A 16,881-nucleotide genomic window follows, 5' to 3' on the forward strand; every position below is an offset into this window, starting at 1 on the left:
AAACAAGGTCTAAGTTACATCCCAATGCTGTAGGTTGCTCATTTTTTATTATCAATTTAAACAGCATCCTGTTATGATTCATTTTCCTTCAAACTGCATATGTGACACTGTCAGTGACCCCGCTGTCAGTATTTTAATGCTGACATTAATTCAGCATTCATCCAGGGTGCTAAGGACGCTGTAACCGCTTCAGTCCAACATCAGCAGTTCATAAACATAAAAGCATAATAAACACAAAATGAACATAACTGGGCAGTGCAGACAGTAATATTCAGCAGACCAAGGCGACCAATAATTTAGAAAATGTGAAGGTTTTAATGGCATCAGATGTCACTAATTGTTTTTTTTAATCATAATTATTGATTAATGTAATTTATCCTCCACACTCATCAACATTGATTTGCATGAATGATGTATCTGTATTTTTTATTTTTCTCCTCTTGTCCTACAAGCTTCCTAATATGAGTCTGTAAAAAAATGTCCTTTGTGAAGACATGTTGTTTTACTGTCTATAGGCAGCCATTTAACTGCAAATATTCACTCTTTCTCTTTCTCAACCACATGTTCACACACAGTGGTGGTGAGATGGGATTCTCTGATTCAGCAAATCAAAGGCCTCTCCTCCTGTCCATATTATCGATGCTGCTGGAGGGCCGTAGAGGATACCGGGGCACAAGGCAGGGTGGGGGTGGGAAGCACTGGCCGATCTGTGGGGGGCAGGGCAGGCAGGGCTGGAGCTGCAGATTATTCTAGAAATTGCCAGCTGCGGTGTCTGCAATCAGGATCAAACCGGTTCCGGGTGGGGGAGGAGGAAGTCACTGTCGATTTTTGTCAAGCCAGTCTGTGCCTGTGTGTCTCCCGGCTGAGTGGGATGACATTCGCGAGGGCGACGGTGGAAATGTCCCAGCACCTCATACTCTCCTTAATAATTCATCCGCCTGCCTGGGCTCTCTGCAGGTCTGTGGCTGTGGCCGTGCTGCATGCCTTTTAATGGAGCCAGTGATTACCAACACTGACATCTTAACATTTAAATAATACACAGACACCAAGCCGGAGCAAAATCAATAGCACACAGAGAGCACGTAATGAAGAGCACGGCACATCCAGCAGCCATCTTGCCTACTACAGGATATACAGAGCATGTAGAAACAAAAACACGCTCACTCCTTGCTCTGCACACCTCCTCCCCCAACCTATTCCCAATACTATTGGGTCTTCTTTTTTTCTCTCCCTCTTCCTCATCCTCTCCTCCTCCCTGTTTCGCCTATCCTCTCTCTTTTACACTTCTCTCCTTGTTTTTTCCTCACCCTCTATCTCTGCTTCCTTTCTCTCTGAGGATTGCATGGCTCCTGAAGCGAGCAGCAGAGCCCTGGGACAGACTCTGATTAAAACTGCCTGTTAATGACAAAGGCCCCAACGCTGCAGCTCACACTCTAATCCTAATCTGTATGCATCCGCTGCAGCGCATATTTCCTCTCTTGCTCAGTCCTCTGACACCAGACAAACGGAAACACAGTGGCAGCCATTTTGGAACAGCTGCATGGAGCTTCGTGTAATGGAGGAGCCCTGCTCAGGGCACCAACAGGGACGAAACCGCTGCACCAAATCCACTTGTTCTCCTCTGTTACGCTCTCCTCTACCCTCCGGGTGTATCGTGCTAAATTTGTTGCGACACAGAGAAGACAAAAGGAGGCAGAACAGCACAACGTGCACGATGTGACCCTACAGCTTTTAGCTAAAATTGCTAGTTGTTTAAGCTCGATTTTGAATTAGGCGTGGGCTGCAAGTTCATTTGTGCTGATTTTTAAATAACCCCACAGGGTAAACCTGAGAGCACGGCAGTTGGAGCCTGTGCACCTGAAAGCAAGACTAATGGGCTAACAATACACAGGGAAGATGTGCAGTTTATTTTAGCTACAAGGGGAGTGTGGGGGATCTGCATGTCTCCAGTTATGCGGGGGTGATTTCTTTCGGCAGGCCTGCAAGTGCCCCAAGGCAAGAGGGATAAGGGCCATGGAGGAGAGGGGAAGAGAAAGAAAGAGAGCCTTTGCAACATGCGTGCACCAAAGCCATTAAAAATATAACAAGAGATGAGTGTAGCAGTGTATATTTAGCTACGGAGTGAGAGGCTGCTACGCTGCGCTGTCTGCTGTACTGGTTGTTGGTGTCGTTTGGTCACTGCAGGAGCTCAAGTCAAAGTGAAAAAATGGTAAAAGTTGAAAAACCTGCGAAGAAGCAGACTTAGGTGTTTATCAGTTACTGTTGAAGTGTAAAAAACCCACACCACTTCTATGTAGGAAGCACTTTCAACATGATAAGAAACAATGGAGTTTTAAAATAAACCGAGGGAACGCTTCAGTGCTTAGAATTATGGATGCTGGGAAAAGATCTTGGGTGTGGGAAAGGAGAGAGAGGATTATGAATTTCAGCAAATCAGAGAAAAGCATGTGGAGAAATCTCAGCGTCTCTTTATGTTTTTTTTTTCCTTCTCCATCCCTCCCTCCTTTTTCAGTCTTTAATTCCCCCCCTTCTCTTTTGTCTTTATCTTGAGCTCCTTTGCTGTCTCTGATATAGCGGGTTTTACATTAGTTTTTCCTTTGACATCTGCCTACATTTTAGCTGTCCACTGTGCCTATCCTTTATTCTCTCATCTGCTTGTACGTCTGAACAGTATGAGCAGTTTTATCTGTCTAAGGCATTATCATTGTAACGTTGCAGTATTTATTCAACCCTCTTAAATCCTCATTTAAAAAAATCATGAATCTGATCTTGAAAATGAGGAAAATGAGGAAATTACATTATGAGACCGCGCACGTATAGTTGGCCTTAACGGAGTGGCTGTTCAACGAGAAAGAATATGTGAACCTCCATTTGATTTTTGTCTTTAAATACATTTTAGCACAGGTGATTTTCTGTCATTTAGCGGAATATCCAACTCTTCTCGGCATGTTTGCAGTATGCCAAATCTGCACAAAAAAACTAAATATGATGAAAGAATAGCTAAGTAGAAATCATACTGATCACAGTGTCTATGTCTATAATTTCTAACAATTTCACTTTTCATAAACAAAATAAGGCCAAACCCCCTTTTAACAAAGCCAACAGATACTGTAGCAGTCGATTCTTCTAGCCTTCAGTAAGAAGGCGATCATATATCTTTTGGAAATGTCAAATGAGCGCCCTAACACATTATTTATGTCTTAATTGTTGGAGTGCATTATTTAATGTTTTTATTTTTTTATTCCGGCTCAATTGGTATGGAAAGAAATCTGCAGACAGAAGTCCACAGTTACAGGTATTTTCATCCTATCCACAGATGAATAGGAAATGGGGCCTGTAATAACAGGGTGCTTTTTGGAGTGATTACAGTGCACTCAGGGTCAGCCAGAGCAAGGTTCTTGCTTCTCCATATTTCCCAGAGAAATAAATATAACCAAAAGGGGTGCCTGGCTTCTGTGGGGGACAACGCTGGGGTCAACTCTGTGTAACCACCTCTGGTGCCAGAGAGCCAAGGAATTATTTAGTGATCTGATAAAGTTCTGGGGTGCAAATAAGGAACTGACAATCAAAGTAAAATTAAAGACCAGAGCCTCTCTAATCCATACTGCTGGCATCTTTTGTTCAACAAATTGTTTGGAGAATGGGTTTGCAGTTTAAAAAGTTGGTGGTGAGAGGAGCAGGGCCTTTCTCTACATGCCAGCAAAGAGGCTCGCCTGAACCAGCAAGGTGGATGTCACATGTGTAGAGCAGCGTATCCTTTGCTGAAAGGAAGACTTCTTATTCCAAGGGCTACATTATTCTCTCAACTTATATGAACCTAATGGCCGTTCCTGCAAATTCTCCCTTCTCATCATTGAAATCTCTGACCTGTTAGCACTGTACCACCACAGATAATGCACGGGAGTATGCTGCATACTGAAATCTCCATTTTCTAACAAAACACAAGTGGATCTCATATCCTCCTCTTAACAGCAGTAGTGGAAACATCAAATATTGAACTTGATAATTTAATTTTTAAATTGCATGAACTTCACAGATGGAGGCAGAAGACAAGCCCTCATCCTACCTCTCCACATATACAATTTAAATCAGTGATCACCATTCTCTAATTCTCATTCTTGCAATCAAGACTGAGGGCTGTGAAATATTATCAGTCCAAACCTGTCCATTTGAGTATGAATAATACACAAGGTAGAGTGCATTATGATAATAGCCTTCAATTACACAAGATATCTGCATATCTATACCCTTCACTTCTTGAAAGCCGTGAAGAGGAATGTTACACTTGTGATGGCACTGCACGAGTGCAGTGTGAATGTTGGTTCATCATTTCTGTCCTGCCTCTCAGTCGCTTGCCTGGCATCAGCATTCACAGCCCGCTTTAGTCAATATCAATTAATTATCACTGGTACTCCAAAATAATAAATGCTTTTTATCAATCACCTCACAAATCAATGGCTTCACTGTTACTGTGCTAACATTTCCCCTGTCATCCTGCACAATCAATTGAGAAGTCGCAGTGGACAATTTACATTGAAGATGTATGATGAAGGGGAATCAATATCATTAGCAGTGAGAGTGAAGGGGAGTGTGAACTCTTGAATGATAATAAAATAAAAAAAAAAACCTCAACAACTTTTAAATTGTATGACGGTAGATCAAAAAGAGTGACTCGCATTGATTATAACATGCCGAGCCCTCACATGTCCTATCTGCAGCCGTACATCACAGCTCCAGTCATTCTTTGCCTTTGCTCAGGTGTAGCATCTGACAGGATGTTAAGTCAAAGGCTAATCTTTACACACTGGCCATGTTTTCCTGTCATGCAGCAGTTGTAACTCAAGTCTCATATGGAGTCCCCACAGACCTCACCAAGGCCAACCTTTGACATTTTCCTGAAAGAATGGCTTTTAGAGTAGCTGTGTAAATCTCACCACCTAAATGCTTAAATTAAGGTGTGCTAACACTCACTTAAAGCTTATTTAAAAAAAAAAAAAAGCAGATATTTGTATGCAGTTGTTTTTTCCTAGTGATTTTCCACACTACAGGCATGGCCCCATGCATTGTCCTGTAAGTTGTATCTTAAAGCTGGTGAAATGATCATATGGGAGCTAAGAAAGAAATTATGTCAAGATATTCAAAGATATTCTGTCAACCCTAACGCTAATGTCTGAAACCTAAGATGTTTGTTTGTTCTTTGGGGAGGTCCACCACTGGTTTACTGATTTAATAATGCATTTCATAAGGCAAACTCATCTAGTTTAAAATGTAGTAAGTAGGTAAATTGTAAGTCCCTCTTAACGCTGCACAATGCTCCCATTGGCTGCATGTCCATAAGTAGGTTTTTTTTTTTTTTTGTAAATATAGCATTTTGCTATTGTTTTAAAAACTTCATACTAAAGATTAATGCAAGAAAAAAGGTCCTGATATGTATCAACTATCATGGTGCAGGCATGCAAATAGAATCAGGCTGTCAACTCTATTTTTCCCTTATACTTTCAGGAGAGCTCTCCGTTGTCTAATAATTGTCATAAGGCCTGAAGGGGCTAAAAAATTTTAGTTTTTGTGTTCAGCGTGTGCTTACATTTTATTGACAGAACTTGTTCATCTCCTTGTGCATATGTTTTTAATTTTGACAGAAAAGATTGTACACAATGGTCTAATTACCGTAATTACCCATGTTTAAGTGGAAAACCCATCAGTCCAGCTATGATTCATTATGCTTTATGTCCAGATAGTTTTCATTTTTGCGATGCACAATTAGAAATGACTGGTTGCAGTTTTAAAACTACCCCTCAATTTCCTTGAAGTAGCTGCCTTGGAGTTTCACTTTGTGTCAGCCGCAGTTTCACTCATACCCACACACCTGTCAGGAAGCCAGTTAGTTTCTATTACGGTGGCAGTATGTAAACCTTTTCAAATTTAACATGACTTTGCGATGTAGCGTTCATTTTAAAACTGCCTCTTTCAGTCAATATGTCACTCATCTAATAACAGTTAAAGGCATGTTTACCTTTCTACAAACTGAAAAAATAGTGTTAGCATTTTGTATCCTGCATTATTAATTCTACATAGTGTTTCTAATTTGATTGACACTTTGCAGTACAAAGAAAGGTATCCTATTTATAGCAATAATGCCAGTGTACTGTTGACAATAAAGTCACCAAGACGTAATATTTTCCAAAATAATTTAAGTATAATAGAATGAACTATGTTTCCAATTACTACAGTTTTTATTGAAATGGCAAAAAGTCATTTAAATAGTCAAATTGAAAATATATCTCACATTCTGCATACAGTAATTCCTTGTGTTTCTCAACTGTTTGCAAAAGTAATCACACCATGTGACTCCCAGGCGTTTCATTCACACGATTCTGTGTCCTCTGATTCTTCTGTGTCTTGGTCCACAGAGGCCAAAAGACAGCTCCACACATCTTCGACAACAGATGTCAATCAGTCATGGTAGCCTGAGTTCGGGCTTGGACACATCCCTCGCGATTACTGAGCTATTGATCGTTTAATTACACAATGTGGGTCAAATTTCCCATGATAGATGACACTGTAAAAAAGAAAAATTGGAAATGAAAAGAGCAAGGAAACAGAAAGGTGACAGGAGAAAGTTGGATGCTACGGTGTAATAATGTGTGAATCTTTTCTTTCCATAAAGGTTGTTAATTTTTTTGCATTGCTTGCAGTAATAATAAAATGAACTTCTGGCCACATCAAAATATTAAGAGTTATCAAACAGGGATACCAACACATTCTTAATTAACTATTAAGAATAGATATACTATAACTGAGTAACTACACGTTTGAACAAATTTTATTTCTACCTCACTGCTATGCCCCACCCTTGGGTGGCTTTAATGGGCGCACAAAGAGACACCACAGGAAAGAGTGTTTAATGCAAATATAAATTACCAGAACACTAAATCAAGACGACAGAAGACACAAATGAAATGAAGTCCCTATAACAGAAGTGTCTGTCCCTTTCTGCTGCTGACAATAGAGCCTTTAAAGCCCCCCCACCTAGGACAGGTATATTATATTATGTTATGTTAAGGCAAGCTTGGGACCAGCCTGGGCGGAGCTACACGGAGACGGGACAGGTAGAAAAGAGAGGCAACGGGACAAAGAGTTCTGAAACCCTCCGACATTTCAGGGGTAAATCGTGCTTTTATTCTGCTACATTTACGAGAAAGCAATTCCACTTTACTTTACTGATAAAAAGTGTATGATTATTTAACTATAATGCATCACTGTGGGTAAACAAGCCCAGAGTGCATAGATTAGTTGTAATTAGTTCATCTCCACCAGCCGCAACATTAAAATTCAGCTGAGACATTCAACCATTACATAAAAGTATAATACTGAAAGGGGTGAATCTACACACACACACACACGCACACAGCAGCAAATAACACGTTACGACTTTACAAGTCATAGTTGCCTCAAGTGAACATTGATGTCACAAGTAACTGAATGTAACTGAGTGTAATATTGCTCTGCAACTCGTTGAAAGCTTGTTATTTAAACTCTATAGTGTTTTCCATGAGCTCGATTCAATGTGAGCTCTAACAGGCCGTGCTCCACATCCCTCATCTGTGAGGCCACCGGTGAGAAGCTCTCAGGCAAAACAAATTTGTGGTTACTCGTCTCGGTGTGTTTACCTGTGCAGCAAAGGTGACTGAGTATGAAGAGAATAGTGAAATCCTAGCCCTGTTATTTATGAGCCCTGTCTCTCGGTCTCCCTCGGCTGAGCTATTTTCTGCTCTCCCTCTGCAGTACGGCCCTCACTAAGGCAGGCTCGGGCTCCCAGCTCTAATTCTGCAGCACACGCCGACGTCCTTCATTTGACCTTGCCGCACCACGATGCCCTCTTGTCGCCATGCTGCAAGCCTCGCTGTGCCCCCTTTTGCTCAACACTTATGATTACAGACACTGAAACACACACACATATTCGCCATCCTACTAATCAATAGTGCAGCAGGCTTCGGGTCAACACGTGGAATTAACCCAGCGTGCCCAATCACGTGGACGGTGCCTCTGGGAAAAATCATTGGCTTTGCAGCATTATGACTGGTCACACATGTACGTACGTGTGGTTATATCTGGCTGTGTGTGTTTTCAGACACACGTCAGGTCCAAAGGCTAAAAACGATATTTCATTGATAACATGTTTGTGCCTGAACAAAGCTGTGTAATTGCATGTGGGCTGTTTGATCGTATGTATGGTTTGCTGAGTGTGTCAACACTATGTCCAGCTCCTAAACCTCCTCTGGTGAGGTTACACTTGTATTGTCCTCCGCCTCCACGTTCCTCTGACCTTTTATTGAGAAGGGGCACTTAATAGCCATGTTTCTACCTACCTCAACGACAGAATCAAAAACTGCCTTTTTCTTACTGTGACTGCATAACAAATCTCTGTAGTTATTTCAGTCTTTTTAAGAATTAACTCCTGCTTATATTCATATACTTTTATTCAGAGCATTCAGTTTGGCATGTCAACCTGCAACATGTTTTGATACTTGATGCAGAGAGCAACTTCTTATGCAGAGCAAAAAAATGCTTGAACATGAGTCTACATTTGAACAGTAGTCATTCTAAACCTGCATCTGTATAAAAGGCTGACCAGTGAAATAGAAAAGAGTGCATGGCTTTCTGCTCTATCTGGACCGCTCCATACCTCTCATCTGTCCCCAAGGCCAGACTCAGAGCGGCAGGATCAAAAGTAAAATCAGAGCGGAGAGCTGCATCCAATCGTGTCAGTTGGAAAGGTCTCTCCCTCTACTGTAGTCTAGCAACGTCCAGGGCTGAGGGCGCTGATCTCTATCAACGAGGATAAATTCAGTCAAGCTTCTAAAATGTGTGGCGGTGGACCTCAAGTGATTTAAATCATTAAAATGAGGCCAGCTGCATCATGCAGTCGGAGCACGCAGTGGGGGCATCCAGCAGCCTGGTACAGAGAGAAGAGTGCCATCATCTGGCCCCTGCTGATACATCCATCCCACTGCAGAGAGCCCGTGTGTGGAACGATGCCACAGCAGATCTGTGAAGCATAGTGTAGATATTTGAGTGTAAATGGGAATAAAATAAAAAGTCCAGCCCAACCATGCTTGAATGGATGGGCCCGTCTTAAAGGTGCAATCCGTACCTTGAAGTCAACATACTCATATCGCACTGGACAAAGAAAGTGTTAATTTATCTCTTGTGTACGTGCATTCAAATTCATCTGTGCAATAACAATGCACATAGAGTGGAGAAGTTGTGTGTTCAAGAGAAAGGACGCACTATGCTGGCAGCATCTTAAGGAGGAACCGACAGCCTTCACCAGAGAAAATCACACATCATCCATTCCATTTTGCAAATAATAGTGCAGCACCTCCTTCAATCATTATATGGGCCTGCAAAAGGTACAATGTGTGCAACTTGTATAACTGTGAGGTTACAAGTTTGTATTCATTCTCCTCATTACAAAAAAGGTTGAGAGGTGATAATTTGCCTTTTGACATGTAATTGAAAGAGAAAATCACTACAAGTCACTCATGCTTGAAGTCTCCAATAAAAAGGGAAGAAAAATGATCAGACTTAAATCAGTGCAACAATCAGCTTGTGTTTTTGCAGTTTACACATTTCTGCATTGTACAACTCCAGGATTCAGACTTCAGCAGCTCGGTGAAATGAAAATTATTCAGACATTTTATATGTACTCACATCCTTTCCTTGTCTACCTCTGATGGATGTGGATGAATGCCCAGTTTGAGCAAAACACAATACGTTTTGGTGCAGAAGAGGCATTAGAAAACTTCTATCAACATCCTTTGTTTTCATGAAATCTCTACAAACCTTGATTGCCCTGCTAACAACAAAAACAAAACAAACAGGTGGAATTACCTGTTTCACATACCAGACAGCAAAAGCACACAGGAGCATCTCAGTCAAACAGCAACACTTGTCACAAACATAAACACGCCTATTATACACGCCAAGCGGTCTTGGTGTAAACAATGCAAAACAATACACTCTGCATTTCTAGCTGCAGTGGCTCTTCTGATTGGCCAGATCGATCGTCGCAGGCATTTGATGTTATAGGAGGAGAGGCAAGGCATATTGATTGGAGGATAATCAGAGTCAAGCCGGCTTGGTCCTCTTCAATAATTCAAAAGAAGGATTTGGGTTGAGATTCCCTTAGATCGGAGTTGTGATGTACATTTCATAGCCTGTGAGTTTGGGAGCTGAGCGGGAATGGGGAGGGGAGTGGTTGTGTGCGTTTGTGTGTGTTTGAGATGTTGGGGTGGGGTAGGGGCAGGCCACGTGGCTTCAAAAATGAGACACCTTTTAAACCAATCACACCGCGAGTGACAGGGAATTAATACTCTTCTCTACAAGATTCATTTCCATGTTTTGTCGTGTGCATGAAATGTGCTTCTGTTCATGTTGTGTTCGTTGAATTCATGGACACATTTCCCCACTTTGATCATTTTTGCAACATTCCTGAGGCAGAATGTATAACAAGCTGTGTTTAACCCACCCAGGGGACCTTAGACTGAAATCCAACGATTGATTTTCCTCTAACACCTTCAGCCCTGTATGTGTGACTAAGCCAGTTTTACTGGCCACTATATTTCTGAGAAAACACAACAGGCATAAAAATTTTTCTGTCTTTACTGTATATATTTAATTTTGGACCAAAGTGTTGCTTTTGGGAACTGAGTTAGATTTTGTTGAACTTAGATTTGATCAGAAGGCACGGTGAGTCAAATAAACTTTCTCTGAACTGACTTTGACTAACTCGTAGCTTAGTTGCTGTGGTGTTTTGATTATATCATGCAATAACTCTGACCTGTCTACCTCTTTACTTAGTTTTCTGTCAGAACAGGATATATCTGTGTTCCAGTGCCTGCCACACACTAGAAAATCACTCTCTAAAATAGCACACATGGATTGTTTTTCCGGGGTTTGAAATGTGGAATGAAATTGTGTTACCTGGCTGCTGTCTGCACATTAAGAAACAAAAACGAACCTGATCCAGAATGCCAAAAATTAAAATATAGCGTTAAAAATTTTTATATATTGAATAATTACACTTTTAGGAAGAATAACATTAAAAGTAAGATTGGAGCAGCCATGTATAAAGTGGTAAAACACCAGAGTCTTGAAGAGAGCTGGCCTGTGAACATTATTATGGTGAAAATGTCAGTTTCACACTGAAAACTGAGCTTGGAGTGAGAGCTTTGTGTGGTAAAGGCCTGCAGGGGCTGATGTCTCCATATTTTATACCACCAGGACTTGCACTATGGATCTATGTGGCGCTAGTCATACGTGTTTGGACTCAGACTGCAGCCTGGCATAAAGGTCACACAGGGTTCTTCCTCCATAACGTATGGTTTTCTCCTAACGCTTATATCCTAATCACTACAATTACTAAAGCCTGACTTGTTTGTTTGCTGGAAAGATGCATTAGTGTGTTTGTATCCCGCTGACCAGCGCAGACGTGTCAGGCAGGCGCCTGGGGAGGGACACTGCGGTAAGGGGGGGATGCTGACTGCAGATGTGGGATCTAGATAGAAAAGCCACCACTGCCATCATCTTAAACAGCATCATGCTCATGATCATGTCCCTCTCTCCGGCTCTCTGTGTGTCTTTCACCCTTGCTCGTTCAAAATGAAGCACACAGATTGGGGGATTGCTGCATCAGGTCATCTGTCGGGGTCTCCATACTGCAGCACACCCTATACATCAAAGATGCTCCTTTAAGTGCATTGAGCGGAGTACATGTGATACATATACATCTAGCCTTTACTTTACCACCCTTTGCTATACACACCAGAGCCTGTCTCTACATTTCTCTTTTCTCACCTATGACAAATTTAAGTCTTTTTGTTCTCTTTGTCTATTTTTTCCATCTTGTTCTTTCTCAGCCTATTCTGGACTACTCTCCATTACAAGGGATGATTTAAGCGTGTAGACAAGCGTCCTCTCCTGCTCTCTCTGTCACCTCCTACCTGAAACCACGTCTCTATACACACTAATTATCCCATTTGATCAGAAATGGGGCTTCTCCACCACTGCTTCTGCTGCTGTTGTTGCTCCAGCCTGAGCAGGTACATGCAGGGTTTCACTCCCACTCATCATTACTGCAGGAGATACCTGGCTAATTATAGCCCAGTGCTTCTGTAATAGAGACAGACCTGGATATCAGGGTGACTGGGAAGAGCAGATAATGCTGGAAAAGGAGGCTGTGGAAGAGAGCGGATTAACAAAGGCATCTTCTTGCTTATCAGACTGTTTGAAGACATCAGCTCCACACCAGAATAGGCTCAGCTGAAATGTTTTTTAAGTCCATTTTTATATATACACACCAAATTATAATCTGATTTCAGATATATTCTTGTTTGATTTTTCTATGTAATCTTTTCCAATTTAAATATTTCAGTTTATTTATTTATTTTTTCTATTTTGCTGGTTGTATTTTTCAATATTCTGTTTCACACAATGTCCAATATGTGTGAAGGAAAATGCCTAAAATAAAATCCAGGCCACTTTATCTTATGGAGAGATATTGTGGTGTCAATATTAGTTTTCTCTCTTCTCTATTCCTGCCTACACAGTGCGAATCTTCTATTTTATACCGCTTGACCTTGATCGCAAAACTGTAGGTGAGCTTGATGGCATGGTTCACCACACACACACACTCAGATGCACAACATGTACTGCATGCGCCTATGTGATTGTGTGTGTGTGTACATTCTCTCCGACCCAGCATGTCCTCTTTCCATCATCTCCAGTTTTTTTTCTCCCATCAACGTAATGGTTCTCTCTGCTGCCTCTCTGGGTTTATGCAACATCATTCACAAACATCACCCTCCTCCTCCTCTTCCTCCTCTTCGTCCCCGTCCTTCCTCTCACTGCCTCTTGTCCTCTCATTCTTTTGAAGTCCTTGATTCACGAATATTCTGCTGAAGAGCTTCTATATGTCAGCCTAGTAGCCAGAGAGACAAAGGCAGGCCTGAGTTAATTACCTATCATTTAGAGCAGATGGCTCCAGATAATATGTAAATGGGTGTGTGCGTGTGTATGTGGATGTGTTTTTCTTGTTTATGTGAATTGTGAATATGACTGCATATGCAAGCTTCTATTTACTTTCTCGTGTGTGTATTAACAAAATCCACACACAAACATAGGTAGAAATAGAGAGAGTTAGTCATTTTAATTATTACATGGATTATTTCGCTCTATGTAGATAACATGTTAATGATGGAGACCATAATTATTGGTTACAATCATTTGCAGCTTGTGTGTTAATTCAAATGTACATCGAACAGTGTGTTTCTTCATCTCATAATTAAAATAGTGTGTTGTATATTTGCTTTTAATTATATGAAATCCCTATTTCATACCAGGGCCATTCTATGTAAAGTATAACAGATAAAAGATAAAGCACAAATGTTTTTAGGCAGGCGTGTGCTCTATATTCGCTCGCTCTGAGCCAATGGAGCACCGAGTTGAATCTAGGCCATAGTAAGTCAACTGAGACATTAGCTCTGTGGTGTGTTTTTGTTTGATGGCGTCTCAAGCGTATTGTCTCAAAGTCCAGCACTGGGTTTTTAAGAAACAAGATCATTTCATGCCAAATCTGAGCCGGTGTGTTCTGTTTCTTAGCACAAAGCAAGACGCACGGGTAAATCAATGAGAATCTGCAATGAATCAGATATATGTTACAGTGTGCCTCATGACACAGGAAGCAATGTAACCACAGAGGGAGGGCACGAGGGGTGGGGGTGGTGTGGGGGGGCAGCCAGATCAATAGCAGTGCTCAAAAGACCTGTCCATTTTTGACTTTGCACTGTAAATGAAGCCCATTCTGAGTGTGTGAGTAGCAGTGTGAATGTAACCTATAATGCTTTTTTTTCCCCTCCATTGTACTGTAGCTGCTGTCACGCGTGTGAAATAATCTGTGTGTTTATTCTACACCAACACACCCAGCAGGAGTCTGTGAACATAGTCAGCATGTGTGACTGTAAGTTTGCAATGCCACAGATGGAGACCCACTAATTTACTCTTTATGGAGATTTAATATGAGAGGATGCTGCTGAAGTGATCCCATGTAACTAATACACACACCTGCCATTCAGTGTGTTTCAGTCTGCCATTCAATTTCTGCTACATTCCACTTATTTTATCTAGTTCTAAATGCCTGAAATTTTTTACAAATTATTATTATTATTTTTTTTTATGAATCTGTAAAGATTTATTTTTTTATGTTCAGGCATGACACGATCAGTGCAGTTGCAGCAACTGGAGCCAGTTCATATAATGGTTAGTCCCCTGTTGGCTCCCTGGTGAGAAAAGCTCTTTCACAGCTCTGAGAAGTTAATGCTGCTTCAGGCCTTTTATGGCATGATGGCAAATAAAGTGGTTTGGCTTCATACATGTCAAGAGTCCTTTACTTATTCAGCAAGTCTTTAGACCATAAATCATACTCCAATATCTAATTAAATCAACCAATAATTTTGAGGAAAATTTTGGAAATATATACATGGGGAATTTTTACTATATTAAGGTGACTCTGTGAAGCTGTGAAAATAATTCTTATAATGGCTTGTTATAATATCTTGTCACCTTTATGTCTCATATGTTGATATATTAGATTTTAAGAATCCAATATAATCACTTTTATTTCTCATAATAATAATGATAACAATAATCCTTGTTTGAACAAATTCAGAGGTACTGAATGGACATTGTTTCTGTTCAGGAAGCAAATCAGTGTGTGGATGCTAGAAAATGGAACCGACCATCTTTGAGCTTTATATTATAACAACAAGGCCCTCTACTGGAGAAAAGGATCTCTGCACCAGCACCCATGTGAAAGTATAACATGGACCAACACGGTCCAGGGTCCTGAAGGATTTTTTTATTAGGGTGCCTTTTCCTGTATCCTCTATTTCCTCTATTTTAGCCTTAAGTTGTTGTACTAGTGTAGATTCCAAGGTGAGGAAAATAGTTGCGATATTTTAATTGAACATTCTGGAGACATGATCTATCAGTGGGTCATGAATGCAGAGGAAACGCTGGAATACACCCAAGACTCTCCTGCAATTAGCTGTATCATCTGCCTTTCAGTCTAAATATATCTGCTCTGAAATAAGATGTCCTATTGTGGTAAAATTATAGCGACCCCATTAAGGCAATAATAGTCCCACAAAATGAGATAAAACAGGATTCTGATTAACCTTTTGCTCTAAATTTGTGTGTTAGCCACCAAGCTATTAGTTATGTGCTTCTCTATGCTCATCTGCTGCTACATTAACTCATTTTGACACACATTTCCTCCGTCTCTCACACAAACACACAGTATCTCTCTCATCCCCCTGCAGAGGAAAGTGTGTACACCTTTGATCTGGTCTTGCTCCAGGTCTAAATCTCTGCTGAAGCAGAAAACCATTACACACACTATGTGTCCAGATACACTTGTCATGCAATGGCGAGCTCAGATCCCAGGGAATCAAAGGTGTGGGTGATGCCTCCAGAACCTGCATTAATATGTATGAGAGCCGGAGCTGCCCTATGATGTAATTGCGGTAGTGACGAAGGTCAGTGCTGTTGCCTAGCCTGAGCACAAAATCAAAGCCAAGATGTACACAAACCTCTCAGGTTTCTTTATGGCAATCTCTGTGCATTTTGAAGACGGGTGCTCTGCTGACAGAGCTGTCTAAATAGATGAAAATTTGCTTTGTGTTGTGTAATTGTGTTATTACCTGACTTTTTGTGATCTCATGGTCTGACACTCACAGTACAATGTTGTGCTCTCAGGATCCGTCCTTGGACACACATCACACTGAGCTTTTCATTCAGTATTGAAGGTCTTAACAAACCCTCAAATCCAGAATACTGGATCTCAGGATTCTCCTGTGTATCAAAGTGAACCATCAAAATGTTCAATGAGAATCCTGAAAAAATAATATCTGTTTCTTGACGATAGATCCTTTACTACATTGTGTGTCTGATATACCTTGATAGTAAAATTGAGCATGCTTGCTTTTGAGGTGAGTTATTCATCCTGTGTTGGCTTAATTCAGTTCCACTTATTCTCTCTGTATTGTTTCATGCTTTTTTGTGTCTTGTGGCTCCCTCACTGGTGCAGCTGATTGATGGAACCAGGCCAGAGAACAAGTCCTATCACATAGCTGTGACTGCTATCAGACCCAGTTCTGTCACAAAATATGACTTTGCTTTAAAAAAATATACACCACTACGTATTATAATATTTAACATGGAATCAAACTTGTCCTTGAGGTATTAGGAAGGTTTTCTGTCAGTCTTGGTGAGGAAAGGATGTTGAATAGTCAGTCAGTCATATAATCTCAACAGGGCAGATCTTGGCTTGATGACCATCATGCAAAGCAATTCAAGACACTCAACAGACACAAATCCAGCACTGGACTCAAAGTATGTTTGATATAAACTTTTGTAAAACTTTTCTTGGCATGTAACATGGTGGCAAAGATATTTTGGAAGGATAACAGCTCTCTGAGGGTATGATGTTCATCATCATTTTAGTCTAGCATCATCACATGTGAGCACGTGCTATTAAGCATTAACACAGCGGAGATTGATGACAAGGTATTGATCCTAAACCAAAGAATAGGGAACATTTTGACCTAAAGTTAAGAGATTTCCAAAATCTATTAAGATACAACATCTTGGGACCATGACTAACTGAACAAATGTTCATGACAACCCATCCACCAGTTGACAGCAATAGTTCAATCTGGAATATGGTGGTAAATTAATGAAGAGGGACTCATTGAGCTCTTATTGGTGCCAGACTGCTTTAAGATAAGGAGCTCCATTGGCATAGATTGGCGGTCATGAGGG

The sequence above is a fragment of the Echeneis naucrates genome, chromosome 20 (genome assembly GCF_900963305.1).
Source record: "Echeneis naucrates chromosome 20, fEcheNa1.1, whole genome shotgun sequence".
NCBI classification, from domain to species: Eukaryota; Metazoa; Chordata; class Actinopteri; order Carangiformes; family Echeneidae; genus Echeneis; species Echeneis naucrates.